General features: G+C 41.2%; 1 protein-coding gene across 2 annotated transcripts in view; it reads right to left on the bottom strand.

Annotated features, from left to right (window-relative positions):
- Window positions 1–19,019, bottom strand: part of FAM53A (family with sequence similarity 53 member A) — a 117,892-nt gene extending 98,873 nt beyond the window's left edge. For both annotated transcript variants that reach the window (XM_036765374.1, XM_036765378.1), the window contains exon 1: window positions 18,830–19,019. The gene's annotated coding sequence lies outside the window, so the exon portion shown is untranslated. The remainder of the gene's footprint in view (window positions 1–18,829) is intronic.
- Between the last annotated feature and the right edge of the window lie 970 nt (window positions 19,020–19,989).

Raw genomic sequence — 19,989 nt, 5'->3', positions numbered from 1 at the left:
CCTCACAGAAGCTGCTAGCTGGGTTGTTAAAACATGCATGCAGACTAAAGTGAGCAGAACCATTAGAATAATTTATAACATAAATATTGCAAAAATAAAACAAATATGAATGATTTGTATAAATTTATGAAAAATTAAATAAGCACAATGTTATATAATAACAACACTTTAAAGACGTACAACTGTGAAATGTGTAAAAACTCTGATGAACGTAATGACAATGCATCATTCTACAGGATGGACCTATGATGAAATGTGCTCTCCATTACAGACAGGTGAGGGACTTGGGGTGCAAATGAGACTCTTTTAAAAACACAGTCAGTGGGGTGATTTGTTTTGCTTTACTATGTATTTTTGTCACAAGAAATTTTCTTTTTTCAATGAGGTAAAGGGTTGGAGGGAGAGAAAACTTTAATAAAAAAAGAAAGACAGTAGCCGAATGAATGGAGGTTAAAAAAAAAAAAGAAGTGAGTTAAGAGTTAAGGATAACTATAAGTTTGGAAACCTCAATAACTGGGAAGCTGCGGGTGCCAACAGAAATCACAAAGCTTCAGAAGGGAGAGAAGTTCATTTAATGACCTTACCCTCTGGTCTGACATCAAGCACTTGCCTCTTTTTCCTAATCACTCACTCATCTAAATCCATACAATTTCAAATTGTTTTTCTTTAGCTATTTGGAGCAACCAAGGCAGGAGAAGCCAAACATACTCCCATAACAGATGACCATTTGTACAAAGGAGTTTCTGCTGTACCATTTTTCTTGAAAGCAGCCTAAATAGACACAAGGTATAATACGCCAAAGTTGGCAGTTCCTATTTGTAGCCCTAACTTGCTTCCAAGTCAAACTGAACATCTATAATTTGTTACAAAAGCTAAGAAATTTACAAGTAAAATTACTATCAGGCTTGAGGAAAATCAAATTTGCTTCTAAATTATTAAAATTATATAAAAGCCAAGTTATTTGCTGGAAGGCAAAGAGGTCACAGGTCCTTCGCAGAACACTGAAGAGCTTGGCACAACACTGAGCAGACACTAAAAACTCAATCAATCTGTTAGTTGAGTGACTAACTGACTTATTCTAAATACAAGATATATGTGCACACTTTCTATCATAAAGCAACACAGCCAAGCCATAATCAAATTCAGACATCTAAGTGTCTCCCCTCCAAAATGAGGAGCACAAAAATTGCCAACAGGACCCCTGCACTCCTCTCTCTTCTAGATGGAGGCCTAAGCTGTATACAAAAATAATCAATACAAAACAGAATACAATGTATGTTAGGAGAGTTTGTAGGTAGGTGTGTGGGTAGGATTTGGAGAAGAAAAAAATCTGGTTTCATGAAGGGGCTGGTATCAAGTCAGGCGTTGAAGAAAGCACAACTGAGGAAATGTGGGGAGAGAACTGGTACAAGAAACATACTAAGGCACATGGGAAGGAAGAACACATGTTCAAGGAAGACAAAGGAGTCTAGATTCTATTTAGTAGGCAAGAAGTGACCAATCAAGTTTTGGTTTTTAAACAGTGGGGGGTAGTTCAACCAAAACTGTGAGACAGGAAGATTAATCAGGCAGCAATATTCAAGACAGAAGAAGAGACCAATGAGAAAGGCGCCTCTTCAATAGCCAAGGAGTGCTAATAGTGGTGGCTGGTAGGCCACTAAATAGAACCCTCGGCCTCGAGTCAGAAAGACCCAAGTGTATTAGGAAGGCAGAATTTATGATTTCAAAGAGAATCACATACGTGTCTGAACGGTTCAGAACCGCAGGATATAAGGAAATCCCTAAGTAGAAGGTAGAAGAATCAAAGCATTTATTCAAGCTCCAAAGTAGCAGACCCACGAACCAGCGTCCCCATTTCGATATCTTGGTCAAGAGCTTCCAGGCCCAATAAGTCTGCCTCACAAGAGTAGCCAGGAGGCCACAGAAAAACATGATGGCATTAAACCAAATCATATTCATGCTTCCCCTCTCTGGTGAGAAGATTACCCACTGGCCTCAAGTCCTTGCTCAGCACTCCTCAGTCCACAGGCGGGTCAGGTCAGCTCTGCTACCAGCAGCTCCTGCTTCGGCTTTATCTTCAGCTTCAGCTGTAGCTCTCTCTGGCTCCAACAAAAAAAATCAATCTTCAAGCTGTCTTCTCTCCTCTTATAGTTTTTGACGTCATCAAGTGTCATCTGAATGACCAGAGCTTAGGCTCTGGTGATTGGTTCTTGAGTTGGTCCCTCCCCTTAGGACCCTGGGAAGTTCACATCCACATAGATTAGGTTAACACCTAATAGTAAGGCATGGCTGTGGAGTTAGCAACTCCCCTTAGCCAGCCCCACCTTGGGCCCCACCCCAGTCACCAATCCACACCCACAAAGTTCCACACCTAATGGGGGTTTGGGCCTGGGGCTTAGCACCTAGTAAGGATTACTCAAAGAAAACAAAGGCCATTTTGCTTACCAATACACCAAGTTAAAATACGGCCTTCTTAGACACTTTACTGCGGGGACCCTGAGTAAGTTACTTGTTTGCCTCAGTTTCTTCAACTGTAAAATGGGGATGATAACAGCACCTACCTCCCAGAGGTGGTAGTTGTGAGGATCGAATGAGATAATATTGGTAAAGTGCTTAGCACGGTGCTTGGTACCCAGTAAGTGCTTAATAAATGCTTGATCTCTTCCCCTCCATGCATATGGGTCTAAATTAAGAGTAGCATCAATGGGAATGGAGAAGAGGAGGCAAATGTGAGAGGTTCTAGAACATGGTACAGTGGAAAGAGCAAGAAGGTTAGACTCAGGGAACCATGGCTCAAACTCCAGCTCTGCCACCACTTCCCTGGTTCAGAGCCTTGCTCGTCACTTCACCATCTCTTCATCAGAAGGATAAAGGAGCAGAACGAGGTGGCCTCTATGAATCCTCTCCAGTTCTAAATACGTGATGTTACAACTGAGCTGCCCTGGCCTGGAGGATGAACACAACAGCGACCAGCTTTCAAGACAGTAAGGCAGGGAGAATGGGGATCCCACCAAAAGAAATCAGAGAGAGGATCAATATGGGTACAAACACACTCACATATATATCATTAAGTCATCTACTTGGAGGTGATAACTGAAGTCACAGGAGTGGAAATGGTCATCCAGGGAGAATGCATTTGAAAAAAAAAAACACCACCACCGCAGGGCAGAAACCTTGGCAGGGAAGCTTTATATCAGAAATGAGAAGACTGCAAATCAGCAGGGTAAACAGAGAAGACAGGGAACCATGAGAGGAGTGTCATGAAAGCAGTTAAGTAGAAGGGAAGGTGATCTGCAGTGCTGAATGCCACATGGATTCAATAATAAGGATGTCATCAGTGACCCTGGAAACATTATTTCATGGCCTTATATGTCACCTCCAACTCCTATAAACACCCCTCTACAAAATATCATAGTCAGATACTGCTAAGTTCTTTCATTTTGCAACAGATCTAATATAGACCCATTAATTTTTATCCCCCTGAACATGAACAGCTCCTGCCCTTAGGAACCAGAAAGCCAAGACGCCAATCAAAGTTAAAATGAAATTCTTTCAGTACTTAGCTTTGTTGACCCCTCTCTCCTACTGATCTGGTCCTTAGTTTTTTCCTACTCTTTGCTAAGTGCTACGTGATCCCCCTGGATCCTCACAACAACCCTGGGAGATAGACACTATTATCCTCATCTTACAGAGAAGTAAACTGAGGCTGAGAGAAGTTGTCTCTTTGCCCAGGGTTGCACCACTAGTCTAAAGCAGAATTTGAAGCAGGGCTTCCTGACTCCAAGTCTAGCGTTCTATCTACTGAACCACCCCAGCTGCTTTTCCCCTCCTCCTTCTAAAGCGAACTGGAGCCATGGACCACACCTTGGAAACAAACACTTCAGGAAAAAACCTAAGTAGTCCCTATTGTGAGATCCACTTAAATTTAAATTATTCAATTAAATGAAACCTGTAAGAAGAGAACAGACAGTCAGAAATAAAAATTTCTCTTCCTATAACAGCCCACTGATATATTTATGAAAATAACTATCATATGCAACACACTATATTAAGTGCTGAGACAGATAAAAGATAAGTAATATGAAATTATCTAACTCAAAGGACATAGATGAGGACTTACTATGTTCTATAACAGCTGGGAATACAAACACAACCAGAAAAAACCCCCAAACCCAGATAGTTCCTACCCTCAAGGAGCTCACATTCTAACGCGTGAAGACAACATTAAAGGCAGCTGGGAGAGGGGAGGAAGGGGGAGAGGAAGGTAGAAAAGAAGCATACAACTAGGAGCAGAAGGGAGCTCTGGATTTCAGTCCTTCTACCATGCAGGTCCCACTGTAAGAATTGCTTCCACACCTTCCTCTAAATCTTCCACAAAAAGTTCCCTCAACATGGCCCCCCCCCCCCGCCCCAAATCTACTGACACCTCAGGAGTAATAGTGGAGCAATACACTGCCTAAATCTACATGCATCAGTCTGCCCCTTGCCCCCTTACTACATGGCCAATACCTCCTTTTCTGTGCATACAGTAGTTTGATATCACACAACCAGTATGTGCCAAGTCAGAATTGAACCCAAAACATCACCTGGGCTGCTTCCAGGCTGGCCCTATACTACACTGTGTATATATAGCTGATGCACATATACTATGTATGCATAGCTGGTGTAGACACATTAAAAATCAATTGGGGATCTGACAGGAGAGATGTGGTATCTAAGAGTTGTTTTGATTTGCATTTCTCTAATCAGCAGCGATCCAGAGCATTTTTCCATATGCCTGTAGATAGCTTTATTTTCTTCCTCTGAAAGCTGCCTGTTCATATCCTTTGACCATTTCTCAATTGGGGAATGGCTTGTATTCCTATACATTTGGCTTAGCTCCCTGTATATTTTAGAAATGAGGCCTTTATCAGAGATACTAGTTGCAAAGATTTTCTCCCAATTTTCTGCTTCCCTCCTAATTCTTGTTGCATTGGCTTTTTTTGTACAAAAACATTTCAATTTGACATAATCAAAATTATCCACTTTGCATTTTGTAATGCTCTCTATCTCTTGTTGGGTCATGAATTCTTTACTTTTCCACAAATCTGATAAGTAAACTATTCCTTGCTTTCCCAAATTACTTAGAGTATCAACTTTTACTCCTAAATCATGAACCCATTTTGACTTTATTTTGGTATATGGTGTAAGATATTGGTCTATGCCCAGTTTTTGCCCTACCATTTTCCAATTTTCCCAACAGTTTTTGTGAAATAGTGAATTATTAGCCCAGAAACTGGCTTCTTTGGGTTTATCAAAGAGTAGATTGCTAAACTTGTTGATTTCACCTACTTGTGTACCTATCCTATACCACTGATCCACACCCCTGTTTCTTAACCAGTACCAGGCAGTTTTGATGACTGCTGCTGTGTAGTACAGTTTAATATCTGGTGTGGCTAAACCACCATCCCTAGCATGTCTTTTCATTAATATCCTAGATACTCTAGACCTCTTGTTTTTCCAAAATAACAAATCAGGAGAATGATAAATGCTGGAAAGGATGTGGGGAAATTGGAACATTGTTGCATTGCTGGTGGAGTTGCGAGCTGATCCAGCCATTTTGGAGGGCGGTTTGGAACTATGCCCAAAGGGCTATAGAAATGTTCATACCCTTTGACCCAGCAATACCACTTCTAGGGTTGTATCCCAAAGAAATCACGCAAGCGGGAAAAGGACCCATATGTACAAGAATATTTATAGCAGCTCTCTTTGTGGTAGCCAAGAATTGGAAAGCAAAGGGATGCCCATCAATTGGGGAATGGCTGAACAAGCTGTGGTATATGAAGGTGATGGAATACTATTGTGCCATAAGAAATGGGGACGATGCAGACTTCATAACAACCTGGAAAAACCTACACGACATAATGCTGAGTGAGCGGAGCAGAGCCAGGAGAACGTTGTGCACAGCCACAGATATGTGGATTCTGTGAGGACCAACCCTGACATACTGCGCTTCTCTCAGCAACCTAAAGGGGCAAGGACAACTCCAGGGGACTCACGATGGAGAATGCTATCTTCATTCAGAGAAAGAACTGCGAAGTTTGAATACAGACTGAGGCACACTACTACATGCTCGCCTTTTCTGCTTCTCTTTTGTTTTTGGTTTTGGGTTTTTTTTTTTTGTTTTTTTTTTTTGGTTCTGTTTCTTCTTTCTCATGATTCATTCCATTGGTCAAAATTCTTCTCCACGACTTGACTAGAGCATAAATTAATTCAATGCGAAGTTATACATGACAGTTATATGAGACTTCATGCCGTCTTGGGGAGGGAGGGGGGAGGGAGGGGAGAAAAACTGGAACTCAAAACTATGTAGAACCGTGTGTGGTAAACTAAAAATAAATTTAAAAAAAAAAAAATCAATTGGGGAATAGGGAAGGAGGGAGAAGGGGCATCTGGACTTCTGATTTCAATTTCTAAAAAGGAAGCTCCTTCTAGCAAAGAAAACTAGAAAATGATGTGCAATTTTTAAGTTGCCTAGGGCATTCACAGAATAAGTGACTTACCTAGGATCTCACAGTCTAAAGACACTTCCAACTGAGAATCTATGATCTTAACTACACTATCCTTTCCACTCTGAACCCAGGTTCCTCTTGACCCCAAGGCAAGTCTCTCCACTAGGAAAGTTGTCTCCTGCAAATTAGAATAAAAGTATAAAGTCTCTACAAGATGAGATAAGGGAAATCACAGGAAGAGTCAAAGAAGCACACATTGGTAAAAGTAGAAACTTGTATAGCATTCGCGCTAGGCCTTGAAAGATGGGATAGAGATGGGGAGATGGGACAGAAGAGTCAGGATGAGAAAAAAGGCAAGTCATTCCAAGAGAAGGAAGTAGCAAAACGGACAAATAGCAAAGAGTAAAGGATAGTAAGTCATCCAGTACTGGCTGACGATGAGCGTTTGTGAGGAGTGAAGACTCAAAAGGTAGATTTATCAAGAACTTAAATCAATTAATCTGAACTAGACATTTTGACTCATTTTATACAATTAACTGAAGGGATGTACATAAATCCAGTTTTCATAAACAGAGAAATTTAAAATGCATTAGAAAATATCTTACTTAGAAAAATCTAGCAGAGAATACCGTAGTGTAGATAGTATGCTCCCTAAGGGCAGAGATGGTATCTTAAATAAAGTTTCTATTTCAGCCCCCTAAAAAAAGTTTGTTCAACATAACTACCCCATTTCATAACTTCAGACATTCCTAAGATGTCTCCGACCCACAGCATGTTGTACTTCAAAACAGGGAGCGTTTAAGTTTAAATATAAGAGTTGGCTCTACAAATGTTTTTAAACCTTCCCCTGACAAGAGGGCAAACTGCTACATGAGCACCCCTCCTTCTCTCCAATGCACTGGCAAGAACACTAGATGTGGAACAGGAGCTCCTGGCTTTCTTACCTGTGTGACCATTAACAAGTCACTTGGCCTTTCTGGGCCTGTTTTTCTCATCTATAAAATAATGGAGATGGACTAGGTGACCTTTAAGGTCCTTTCCAAATGAAAAATCTATGTTCTGACGACTTTATACACTCTCCACCAAATAGAAACAGTCACATATAATATTTGGTGAACTACTTTTAAAGTCTCTTGCTCTATTTGCACAAGTATGTGGTCAGGTGCCTATTTGTAAAGCTGCTTTATTCACTTCCCTTCAGCTTTACCTGTAGACTAAACAATTAATATTGACAAGCTAAATACAAATACTGAATATACATACTGTTAACATTTTAAATGCAGATTATAATGTTATTACTAGCAAACAAGTAAATTCCATAAAGGCAGAGACTTTGTCTCAACTCTGTATCTTCCCCAGCACTTTTGTTTTCTAAAAATTCTATGTGGTTGCTTGTCAAGATTAACCAGCCTCACGCTTGGCCTCTCCACACTTCAGTGACTATGAGGCCTAACAATATTTCATACAGGGGAAACACCTAGTATGTTGCTGAATAGGACTGTTGTAATATAGTACATTCTATCTCTTCCCTCCCTTCTTTACATGACATTTTAAAAAACTTATATGAAAAGATTAACGTTATAACACTTTTTCCCCCTCAGAAGGGCCAAGGCCATTTTTTTACTGGAAGAAAAAAAAGCTCAGTGGATAAAAATATGAAAAGCATCACATGATTCATATTTTAATTGGTTCTTCTATAACTTTTGAAGAATCCATTAAAAAGTTTAAGAACCCAAACTGATAGAAGTGGGCTGTACATTTTAAAACCCTTTTTTCTCTGCAATCCATGCTTTGGCAGGAACAGAACACCAAAAACAGCCATTCATATTTCCATAGTGATCTAAGCCTGGCAAAGCTCATATTCACTGTCACCTCTCACTTGATACCCCCAACACCCCTACAAGGCAGGGCCTTATCCCCATTTTATAGATGAGAAAACTGTGGCTCTGAGGGGGGTAAGTGGGAGAGACCAGACCTGAAGTTAAGGCTCCTGACCCTGAATCTAGTGCTCCAGCTAACACTGGATGAAATACTAACATCTGAACCTTTTAACTAATTTTGAACAGTCATGAGTCTTGCCTTAAAAAGCAGTCTTTTCAAATTCTATATACTAATAAGTTTTAAATTATACAGAAAGGAAATCTTATTAAAATAATTGGCCAATTCCTCAATTAATAAATGGTCAAAGGATATGAAGAGGCAATTTTAAGAGGAAGAAATCAAAGCTCTCAATAGTCATATTAACAATTCTTTGAATCACTATTAGGGAAATACAAATTAAAACAACTCTGAGGTTCCACCTCATACCCACCAGGTTGGCAAAACTGACCCCTCAAAACCCCAAAATGACAGCTGCTAGAGAGGGTGTGGCAAAACACTTACATTAATGCAATGCTGGTAGAACCGGGAAATGGTCAAGCTATTCTGGAAAGGAATTTGGAACTATGCCCAAAGAGCTATGAAATTGTGCATACCCTTTGACCCAGTAGTACCACACCCATTAAAAAAGAGCAAATCAACATATATACAAAAATATTTATAAGAGCATGGAAACCGAAGGGATGGCCATGAACTAGGGGATGGCTGAACAAGTTATAGTATACGAATGTGATGGGGTATCATTGTACTGAAAGAAATGATGAAGAGAGTGGTTTCTGAACAACCTGGAAGACTTGCATGAACTGATGCTGAATGAAGTGACCAGAACCACAACAATTTATACAATAACAACAATATTGTAAAGACAAACAACTTTTAAAAGAATTGAGAACTCTGATCAACACAAAGACCAACCACAATTCCAGAGGATTCATGTTGAAACAAGGTACCCACCTCTATAGAAAAAGGTGATAAACTCAGGAGAGCAAACTTAAACTTGGCCAATGGGAGAAAGGGTTTTTTCAACTATGGAGTGCTCCTAAAGTCTGGACACATAGGCAAAAACGCATATTTTCAAGAAATGAAATGAATGAAATTTTCAACATTTTATTTCATTGGAATATTAACAAATAACATCTTCAATATGATTTCCATCATTTGTGATACAAAGGTTCATGCGCTTTGCGAAATTCACATGAACTCGCTGCAATAACTCCACATTTCCTGCGTCCAGATTTTAGGAACACCCTGTATACAAGTTTGCAATGGGTTTTATTTTTCTTCTTCTCTCAATGAGGGTAGGAGGTGGGGTTTAAGGGAGAGAGAAAATATGAACCTGAAAACAAAGTAAAATTGAATTTTTAAAAATTAACTGGTTAGCATATTGATCAAATTCTCAATAACTCACTAACTTACCTTCTGAAATAGAATTTGAAACCCAACCTCAATAGTTAAGTCAAAAATCCAACTTAAGGAAGAGTAACCCCTAGGGTTACAGCATGAGGAGGAGATGTGCTGCCTTCTTTTATCTACTATGGCAGTTACTTGTTTAAAGTATCCAACTTTCCTCGTTTTGGACAAACCTCAACTAACAGCAGGTACCTGAATGTATTGGGCAAACATTTCTAAAGTAGTCAAACTGCTATTTAACTTTTCAACTAGATTGGAAGTTCCTTGAGGCCACGTCTCCTCTCCTTCACAAAGCTAATGAATAACCTTTGACACAGTAGGAATTCATTTTGTTTTCCTGAAAGCATGGATCTGGAAAAAGATGGGAACCATTTACTGATTACTGCTCTCCTATCTCTCCTATCATCCACTTCTTAGACACCCAAATAGGCCACCATTACCTGGCTGTTGGCAAACTTCAGAACTTTTTATTTTATCTTTTTCTGTCCAAGGATATCTATACAAGTGTCACAAGTATTATTAGGTGATATTATATGGTCAATGAAATGAAGATCTAGAATAATTAGGAAAAAGAGTAAAATAATTAAAATAAACCTTATTAACATAGATCGATGGCTCCTCGAGAGTGGGGACCATTCTATTTTTTTGTCTTTGTAGCCGTAGCCTCTAGCACATAGTAGGCATACAGTAATAAATGTTAACTGACTGAAACAAGAAAAACTGAAACTTTCAGGGCCTTTTTGCTATGGCCCTGGGCAAGCCTCTGAACTGCCTCTAAGCCTGCTTGTCCATCCATAAGTGAAGGCAACATCTGCACTACCAACATTTTGTAAATCTCAGGGTACCACAAAAATAAGGGAGATTATTCATACTCTACCAAGATAGCATCACCTGTGGCCTTGCTGAGGACAAGTAACCCACATATGGAAGTAAATGAAATCGCCCTAAGAGGCAGATGGGCAGGGACCCATCATCAGCTAGCAATAAAGTTAAGTATGAAAGCAGTGCAGAGAGGCCGATTAAAATGGGCCCCATCTCTAAGACTTCAGAATTACTACCCCTTCAAGAGGACAATTCATAAAGCAGAGCAAAGCCATCATGATGCTAGCATACAGAATGCAGCAAAATGCAAATCAGCTGAATTTCCTTCATTTTGTTTCAAAGTCTCCGACTGCCCTTTTCCCCTAGAAAAACATTTACGGGTTCCATTATTATTTTTCAAACTTAAAACTGTTGCAGGCCAAATTCATTTGGGAAATAAATGCTGCTCTAGACTTTGTAGTAGCAGCTGCTATAATCACTGCTGAGAGAAAACAAGAATTGGAATACAAGTTCCAACACAAAATTTTAACTTAAAAATCAAACACAAGAGTAAGAACCAGCCTGGCCTTGAGCATAGTAGGTACCTGATGAACATTGTTAAATAAGTTAAGGAAGCTACGAAGTTAGGAGAGTCTTTGCATCTACAAACCACCCTTCAATATTAAATTAAAAACTAAGGACAGGATTCCGAAGGAACAAAGATACCCCAAACTGTTGTTTATCTTTTTCACCTTACTGTGTTTAATCTTTTTTCCATTAAAAAGTAAAACTAAGCATGTTAAAAGTACTTCTAAAACCTACTGAAATCTTCAGGGGGAAAAATTAATTCTACACTAGGAATGGAGGGAAGGCTACTCCAAAGAGAAGGTTATATAGGAGTGTGCATCTCTACTGTAAAGCCAGCTGGGGCTCAGTAAATATTACTTGGTAGCAGCGGCGACAAATCCTTCCTCCTACAGAGCCTTCAGGTTTCCCAAATCCCGTCACTCATGATGATTCTGAGAGGCACTTCAAACAGTAACCATATTCTGCAGATGACCAAAAGGTGACCCAAGGACATAAAGTGACTTGCCCAAGGTTCTTCTGCAAAAATCAGACCCAGTGCTCTACTATCGCTCCACTAGATTATAATTTAAATCCTGGCACTTGTCTCTTATAACACAGTTACTTCCCAATATGCCTGCCCCCACCAGACCCCGACACAGTCCCTTGTAATGAAGACAGCAAAGCCAAGTCAACGAAGATGGTCATTGCATTCAGTGTGCCATTACTACCAAAAGGAGGGAAGTATTTCATGCTCTCTCCTCTGGAATCAAGAGGAGGGCATTTAATCCTAGTTCAGATCTTTCTAATGTAGCTTTCATTTACATCATAGACATGCTCTATATTGTTCTGGCTCTGCTTTCTTCTCCACTAAGTCCATACAAGTCTTCCCAGGTTTCTCCGAAATCCTCACATTAGTTATAATATTACAATATAACACAATTTGTTCGGCCATTCCACCCCCAATGGCAGCCAGAGGCGCTAGGGGGCGTAGAAGGTAAGTTGATGGCCCTGGATTCAGGAACATCCGAGTTTAAATCTGCCTCCACACTGCCAAGGTCTCTGTTCCTGGGAAAGTCACTTAACCTCTGTCTCAGTTTCCTCATCTATAAAATGGGGATAATAACAGCACTTAGCTGCCAGGCTGTTGTGAGGATCAAAAGGCAGACTATTTGCAAAGCACTTAGCACATTATCTAGCACACAGTAGCCACTTAATAAATGCTGGCTTCCTTCCTTCTAATGGGTACACATTCTGCTTCCTGTTCTTTTTTTGCTCCCCACAAAAAATGCACCTTGAATACGTAGCATATGCAGAGTTTAGCGTTACCAGATTTCATACCACATAAAGTAGTTATCAAGACTATCTGGTACCAGGTAAAAAACTGTAAAGTACTAGATTAGAACAACAGAAAAGAAAGCAATGAGCAGTCAGACACAGGAGTAGCCCAGTAGTCAATAAACCCCACAACACAAGCTCCTGAGCAAAGAACTTCAAATTAGGAAGAACTGCCCAGGAACTAGAAAGCAGTCAGGCAAAAAGCAGCTTCAGACAAGCATCTTAAACTATTTATCACAGTGGGTGAGCAACTTAAACATAAAGGGCCTCATTAAAAAAAAAAAAGCTATCTTTCACAACTATATTTAGAGGAAGAATCATAACCAAACATGGAACAGCAGCAGTCACAAGACAAAACAGGCAATTTTGATAATAGAAAAACCAAAGGTTTTTCAACAAATTCAACTACAATAAGGAGCAACCAGAATAAGACAAGCTCTTGAGTAGGGAACAAAAATATCTTTGGATCAAACATTTGTGATAAAAGTCTGATACCCAAGAGTTAAGGGGAATTGCAAAATACATAAAACTAATAACCATTCCCCAAGAATGGCAAAGGATATGAGTAGTTTTTAAAAGTGAAAGTAACAAATCAATAAAACACAGATTAAAACACCCAGGCTTCAGGTCCCACTTAAAGTGGCCCCAGAGATAAAAGGCTTTCTATTCTCACCTTGGAGGTACTACAGAAGCCAGACACATTAAGATACTGTTCGGGAAGCTACAAATTAGTTCAACCATTATGGAAAATCATTTTAGAGAAATTATTGAAGTGTTACACCCCTTGACTCTGTGATGCCACCACTGGGTCTACAAGCCAGGGAGGTCAAAGATGGATGATAACAGAGAACACAGACCATTTACTATTTCCTCTGGATCACCATCTTAGATCCACCTTGCACTCTGCAGAGTAGTCCAAGACTAACTAAATCTGACACCATCACCACTTTATAACGATACACTCAGGACAATTCCAACTGTATTTCATATCACTTTGTTTCTAGACAGGATGAATAGATGGTGAGCTGGCCTCAAAAGCAGGGAAGACCTATGTTCAGTCCTGCCTCTGACACATGCTGTATGACTCTGGGCAAGTCACTCAAGCACCTCTCAGAGACTGTAAATAGCAAAGCCACATTATTAGAAGAGGTTTCTTCCCCTAAGAGGTCCCTATACCAATGACATCACAGGTCCCATTCCTATTCCCATTCAACAAGCATTCTCTCTTCCAAACAAACTGGTCCACACTAGCTCAGGCTACAATATTACATCTCCTGCTCACCTGCCCCTGCTGCAAACCCTAGCTATTTCCTAGGCAAAGCCCAGGGCCTCCAAGACTTCTGCTGATGCCCTATCTGCTAACATTTTGTGTGTGTGCTTAAGCAACTTGAGGGCAGGGGCCGTTTCATCTTTGTCTACGTATTGCCAATGCCAATATAATGCTTCGCATGTTGTAGATGCTTAATGTCAAATCAAACTGAAAATAGTATGGCTTAAAGGGAAAATAAACACTCACTCTAAATTCTACCATCTTAAAAAAGTTCAAAATTTTTACTTTAAGTTCAGCCAGATAACTATTGATTTGGGAACTGTCTAATGAATTCAATGAATTCAAAAATCACAAAATTCCCTCAACATTTTCTTATAATTTTTCTCAAAAGGCACTTGAACAAAATCTTTAAACATAATCAGCTTTGTTAGAAAAAAATGTCATGGCCTTTAAATAAGAAAAAAAAGGCTAAAATAGAATAGATGATCTCTGATATCCTTCTAGCTATGAATCTATAAAATTCCGTTCTGTCTCTCGTGGGTTTTCAAGAGTTGCAAGTAAACTAAAGAAATCATCTGATCTAACTCCCATATTTTATAGATCAAGAAAATGGGGAGCCAAGAAGCAGCTTACGATAACTTGCCCAAGGTTATCCAATAAGCAGCAGAGACCTGATTGAACATGGGTCCTCCACAAGCCTGTGATCCAGCCTGTACACCCAGATTCCTGGTGGCCCAAGTAGCACTATTTCCTTAATGCCACAAATGTTCAAATATACTGACAATCTAATTGTTAACTGGTAAAAGCTTCAGGGAAATAATATCACAACTAGAAAAATAAAAGCTTTCAGGAAATGCTGGTTTCCCTAATATCTAAAATTAATTTAGAGCCCTCAACTCTAAAGTCCTTGAATATGCTGATAGTTCTTATGTATGGAGCCTTTCACCACATGGTCAATTTCAATACAGGTTCTATTTCAGAGACCTCACATTCATTTTTACTATGGTATGCTTGTGTGTTTATACCAATGATTATAGGAAGACACTCAGATAAAATTGGCAATAGTGTTGATAAAGTATACAAGATAGCTAAACCTCAAGACAAATGAATTTTTAAAACACTGTTGTTCAGTTGCAGCTGACTTTTCATGACCCCATTTGGGGTTTTCTTGGTAAAGATAGTGGAGTGATTTGCCATTTCCTTCTTCAGCTCATATTGACTAATGAGGAAACTGAGGCAAACAAAGTTAAGTGACTTTGCCTAGAGTCACATAGGTATTATGCGTCTGAGGCCACATTTGAACTCAGGTTTTCCTAACTTCAGGTCAGGCCCTCTGTTCTATCCACTGCGCCACCTAGCTGCCCTGTAAAAAACTGGCCTTTTCCGACAATCTGTAGTGTTTTAGAACTGTAATCTGGGTTTCAAAAAGGTCATGGAACAGACGTAACAGGTACAAATACAGACTGGGGGAAAAATAGTTTTCAAGAAATGAGAAAAATGCACATAGCAACAGGAAAAGAGAAAAAATGCTCCATAAAACTTTCTGGATTATATTTTCACCTCTGTATATGTGTAATAAAAAGGAACTTGACTGATGGAACCAGAAATCATGACAAAAAGACTCAACTCTAATGATATCAAGTTTCTGACAAATCTACCAATATAGTAACAGAGAAAACAGCAATACCTGTACTTTTAACTTTTGCACAGTCAGAACTCACTCTTATAATTTCTTCCCTTCCTAACAGAGGTATTATGTTTGGCTACAGGCCATGTCAAAAGTTTCAGCTAAATGCTTGGCAGGTAGTAAGTACTTGATCCTCTGAAAACCTTTCCTCTTGTCACTGAACTTGGTTAAAGTGTTAACCAGGATCATAAAATTATACTCTTACCTGGCTCCTGATTTCTCCCACTTTTAGGACCTTCTTCATTTAAAGTCATTTCCCTTAAAATCTTTAGGGAAGAGCCCCTTGGAATAGACAGTAAGGAAATTGTTTTACTCTTCTTGGCTTAGTTTTTTAAAAAAACTAGTTACTATTTACTTCCCAAGGACATCTAGCCTTTAGTTCAGTTTCCATAAAATCATTAAAAAAAATAAGCTAATTACATCTAGTATCTCAGAGGTTATGAAAAAAAATAAAACTGAAGCATGGGAGAGCAATATTTTATGGAAGGAAAAAACAATATTTTTAAAAGGGGTACCAAGAATAGTCTTACATTTATCCCCTCAAGAAATCAAATTGGAGAATACTTATTTCTGTTACCTGAAATTTCCTGTTACCTTTCGAAAATCATACACTAGACATTAAAGACACTAAAAAAAAGTTTCTACAGAATGTGACAATTAAAAAAAGAATTCTTGTAAAAACTGCATTTGAGGAAATTGCATTATTGCAGGAAATAAAGAGCCAAGACAATCTGTCTAAATTATTTCTCATTTGCCTTTTGAGGTGTAATTTGGCAAATCTTTTATGAATGCATAAGTGAAAATTTAGCACCTAAAGGTTATACTGAAAAATGTGTAACTTAGACTAAAACAGATGTACATGAGAGTCTAACTATAAAAAACAGAAGCAGGTCCCAGCACACCCTCTAAAAATGGGAGAAATAGAAACTGTCTAGTAAATTATTTTAAATGCCACTGAAAGAGATAGCAATTTCTAAAAAATTAACATCAGCTTTCAAAGAAGCATCATAAAATTTACTGCAGGAACAAAGATCAGGAGAGGAAAGTTTTAAGTACACGTGTTTATAAAGGGAATAATCTATCAAACCACAGGAGGTGGCAGATATGCCACCGTTATTGCTGTTAGCACAAAGGAATGCTTGGGGAAAAACAATGGCTGCCAGACTCCAAGGGAATTCCTATGAAAAAGAAAAAGATATGAAATAAGGTATATTAATCTCCCAAAAGAATGAATTATTTTCTAGCAATCCCATGTTAAGTACCCCAAATTTAATATAAACAACTGCTAAAACATATGGATTCACATCTGAAGTTCTGGGCAAAATGCAACACCATCAAGCATAGACCAAAGCCACACTCTTTTACCCTTATAACTTTGAGATACTTCCATTTGTTAAGTACTTTGGTTAGGTGCTGAATGAACTATTCAATTTACACTATGTTACCATGTAAACTGAAGAACTAGAGTAAATGTTTGTTAATTCTATTAGCATAGGTCCCCATACCTGAAGTATATTTAGAAAAAAGCCAAAGTAAGAGTTTTAAATATAGTCAACCCACTGAACATTAAGGCAAGCCAAGCAGAAGTCCATGTTTCTATAAAGTATTTTAAGTCATTGTGAATTCAGCTCTAAGAACACAAACAGGTACCCTATTTTAAGCCTGAAATCATGTATGTTTTAAAGTTATGCTTTAATTATGTATTATTATTATTATTAATACAATATTAAATTATGCATGCTTTAAAGTTCAATGGTAAATTTATCAAACCAGATATTATCCTTAGATTTCAATAATTTAATTAAACAAAAAAGTCAGAAGTGATAGAAAACAAGAAAGTGAAATCCAATGCAAGGACTCAAATTATTTTCTTTCTAGAAAGTAAATAAGTTCTTAGAATTTAACCTGATCTTCCCTGCCTACCAAAAGGGCAAACTTCCAACTATCTGTTCACTTAAGAACTATTTAAAGCAAAGAGTCTTATTATTATGGAGTTCTACATCAAAAATACTGCATTACCTACTCAATTCACTGTTACATGATGATTTAAAACCCTTTCAAACAAAATTTCCACCCATGTATACTTAAAGCAATGCAACAGCAATGACTGGAATTAACAGCTCTTAGTGGCTAACTTTAAAGTAGGTGTAGTGAACCGGCAAAGAGATTCAAGCAGCTGGTTCAACTCATCCTGAGGCCTACGTCTTCATGTGCACATTAAAAATCCCTAATCTCCAATCTCCTCTGACTCATTCAGAATGCTAGTTCCATCTCTGTTGTCACCCCTAAGTACCGTTATTACTACTACAAAGATCTATTTTGAACCATCTTCCATTAGAAGGATAGATCTGCTCATTACCCCAGTTTCAGCCCAAATACTGAAATCAAAATTTCCTCTCTCTTCCTAGAAGTTAAAGTGGCTAAAATGTTTATCCGGCCAACAATAAAAAAAAAACCACATTCATTTTAATACTTTTTATTAAGCACCTATTACATGCTAAAAAGCATTGCATTCTGATCACATTTTCTCGTTGGAATGGTTAAAAAAATTTTTTTCTTCTTTCAAGGCCAAATACGGAATGGTCCAGACGTTTCTTTCCATGAGGTTGCTTATCAATGATTAGTAAAGGGTTTCGAGTTGTTCAACCACTTTGCCCTCTTTCCTGAAAGAGCTGCCAAGAAGAGCCCAAAAGAAAATATTGCAAAAAAAAAAAAATCGAGGAACAAAATTCCCACAACTGTCTTAAACTAATTCGAGGAAACCTATTTTGTTCATTTTTTAGACGGTGTCACTCGAGGTGCAAGGCAAAGGACCGAGCCGCGGACAGATCACCGCTGCCCATCCACAGCCTGGGAGCTGGGCAAGCACCGCTCCGAGAGGCTCCTGCTGCCTCCAGGTTGCGGCTCCCGGCAACCACCAGCCCAACTCGGCTCTGCGCAAGCTTTCCTTTTCCCTTAAAGCGAACACCCCCCACCCACGTCCCTCGGGACTCTCCCGGAGCACTCGAGTCCGGGGTCCCAGGGAACCCTTGCCCACCCTTGGGGAAGGGCAGCCCTTCTGGGAGAGCCTCAGTTTCTCCATCGGAGAAGAGAGGGATCGGCATCTCTCCAAAGCCTCTCCTCTCCACCAGCCCCGGAGTAAGACTTAGCTAAGCCGACCAGGGACCGACACGAGAGCGGGGGAGGGGGGCTAAAGAGGGAGAGAGAGGGGAAGAGAAAGAAAGAGAGAGAAAGAGGAAGAAGAGAGGAAGACAGAGAGAAAGTGCACGAAGAAATGAAACTTAATTTGTTGTTTTAAATGGAAACCGAGCCCTCCGGTGCCCAGGACCGGGAGAGGCTGCCACGCGCGGCTCGCGGGACGGCGGATGCGGGGCGCTCTGCAGCGGATACCTGTGGCTCGGGCACGGCCGCTGGCGGCAGGAGCAGCGGCAGCCGGGTCCTCGGCGCTGGAACCGGGCTCGCGCCCTGGGGAGGCGGAGCACGGGAGGTGAGCCCCGGGGGCAGGGGCAGCCGCCGCGGGCTGAGGGGAGCCGGGGGCGGCCGTGGCCGTCGGGGGCCTGGAAGCGGCGGCTACTGCGCAGGGTGCGGGGGTGCGGGCGGCCCGCGCTCGCCTCCGCCGCCGAGGATCCCGCCGCCGCCGCCGCCACCGCAGCCCAGGCCCGGAGCTGAAGCCGCGCTGGCCGCCAGCCCTCCTGCATATGAACGACGACGCTTCCCCTCAGCGGCCGCGGGACAAAATAGACGGCGACGCCCCGCCCCCTCCGGCCGCCCTCATTGGCCGCCCCCCCTCGCTCTCCGCCGCTGCCATCAGCCCGTCGGGACCCGGCCGGGGCCCTACTGCCCTTCTTCCTTCTCCTCCTTCTGCCCTCCTCTTCCTCCTCTTCCTCCTCCTCCTCGTCCTCCTCCTCCTCCCCCCGCCACTCCCGTCTCCGCTCCCCGCACGCAGGCCATCGGGGAAGGGGGCGGGGGTCTAGCAGTTCCGCCCCCTTCACCTTGCTACGTCACGCCCTTCCCCGCCCACCCGGCAACGTGCCGGCGACGAGCCTTTCCAACCGTGCTGTCATGAGCGCGTGCGCGCGTCTCCTCCCCTCCTCGTGCCCGCCCTCGGCCCCGCCCCTTTCTCCTCCCCCAGTGCCAGCTTCCCACTCAACGCGGACCTCTTTCTCTTTTTCTCTGGAGCTGCTCGGCCCGCCCCTTAGTGGCGTCATCCGACAACGGCCTCCCTGAGCTAGGATACGCACGCGCCCGACTTCTCCCGCCCCCTCAGTCCCTTCTTGCGAAGAGCAAGCGGGCACGCCCCAATTTGGAACTCTCCTTCCTGGTCCTGGGGTAGGAGGGAGTAGGAATAGGAGGAGGGAAGGGAGCCCAAGGGGCGGGGCCTCCCGGGCGCGTGCCGGGCCGGCTTGCGTTTCTCGTACGGCACGTGATCCTCTACCTCATTACCCTACCCCGCCGCCTCCCACGCGTGAGACACCCCCCCACCCCGAACACACACACGCGCACACACACAGCCCCCCCACCCCCTCGGGGACGCATGCGTGTGGCTGCCC

This window comes from Trichosurus vulpecula, chromosome 6, assembly GCF_011100635.1.
Source record: "Trichosurus vulpecula isolate mTriVul1 chromosome 6, mTriVul1.pri, whole genome shotgun sequence".
Lineage (NCBI taxonomy): Eukaryota > Metazoa > Chordata > Mammalia > Diprotodontia > Phalangeridae > Trichosurus > Trichosurus vulpecula.
Note: the sequence above shows the minus strand (reverse complement) of the source record. Positions and strands in the feature narration are given on the sequence as shown.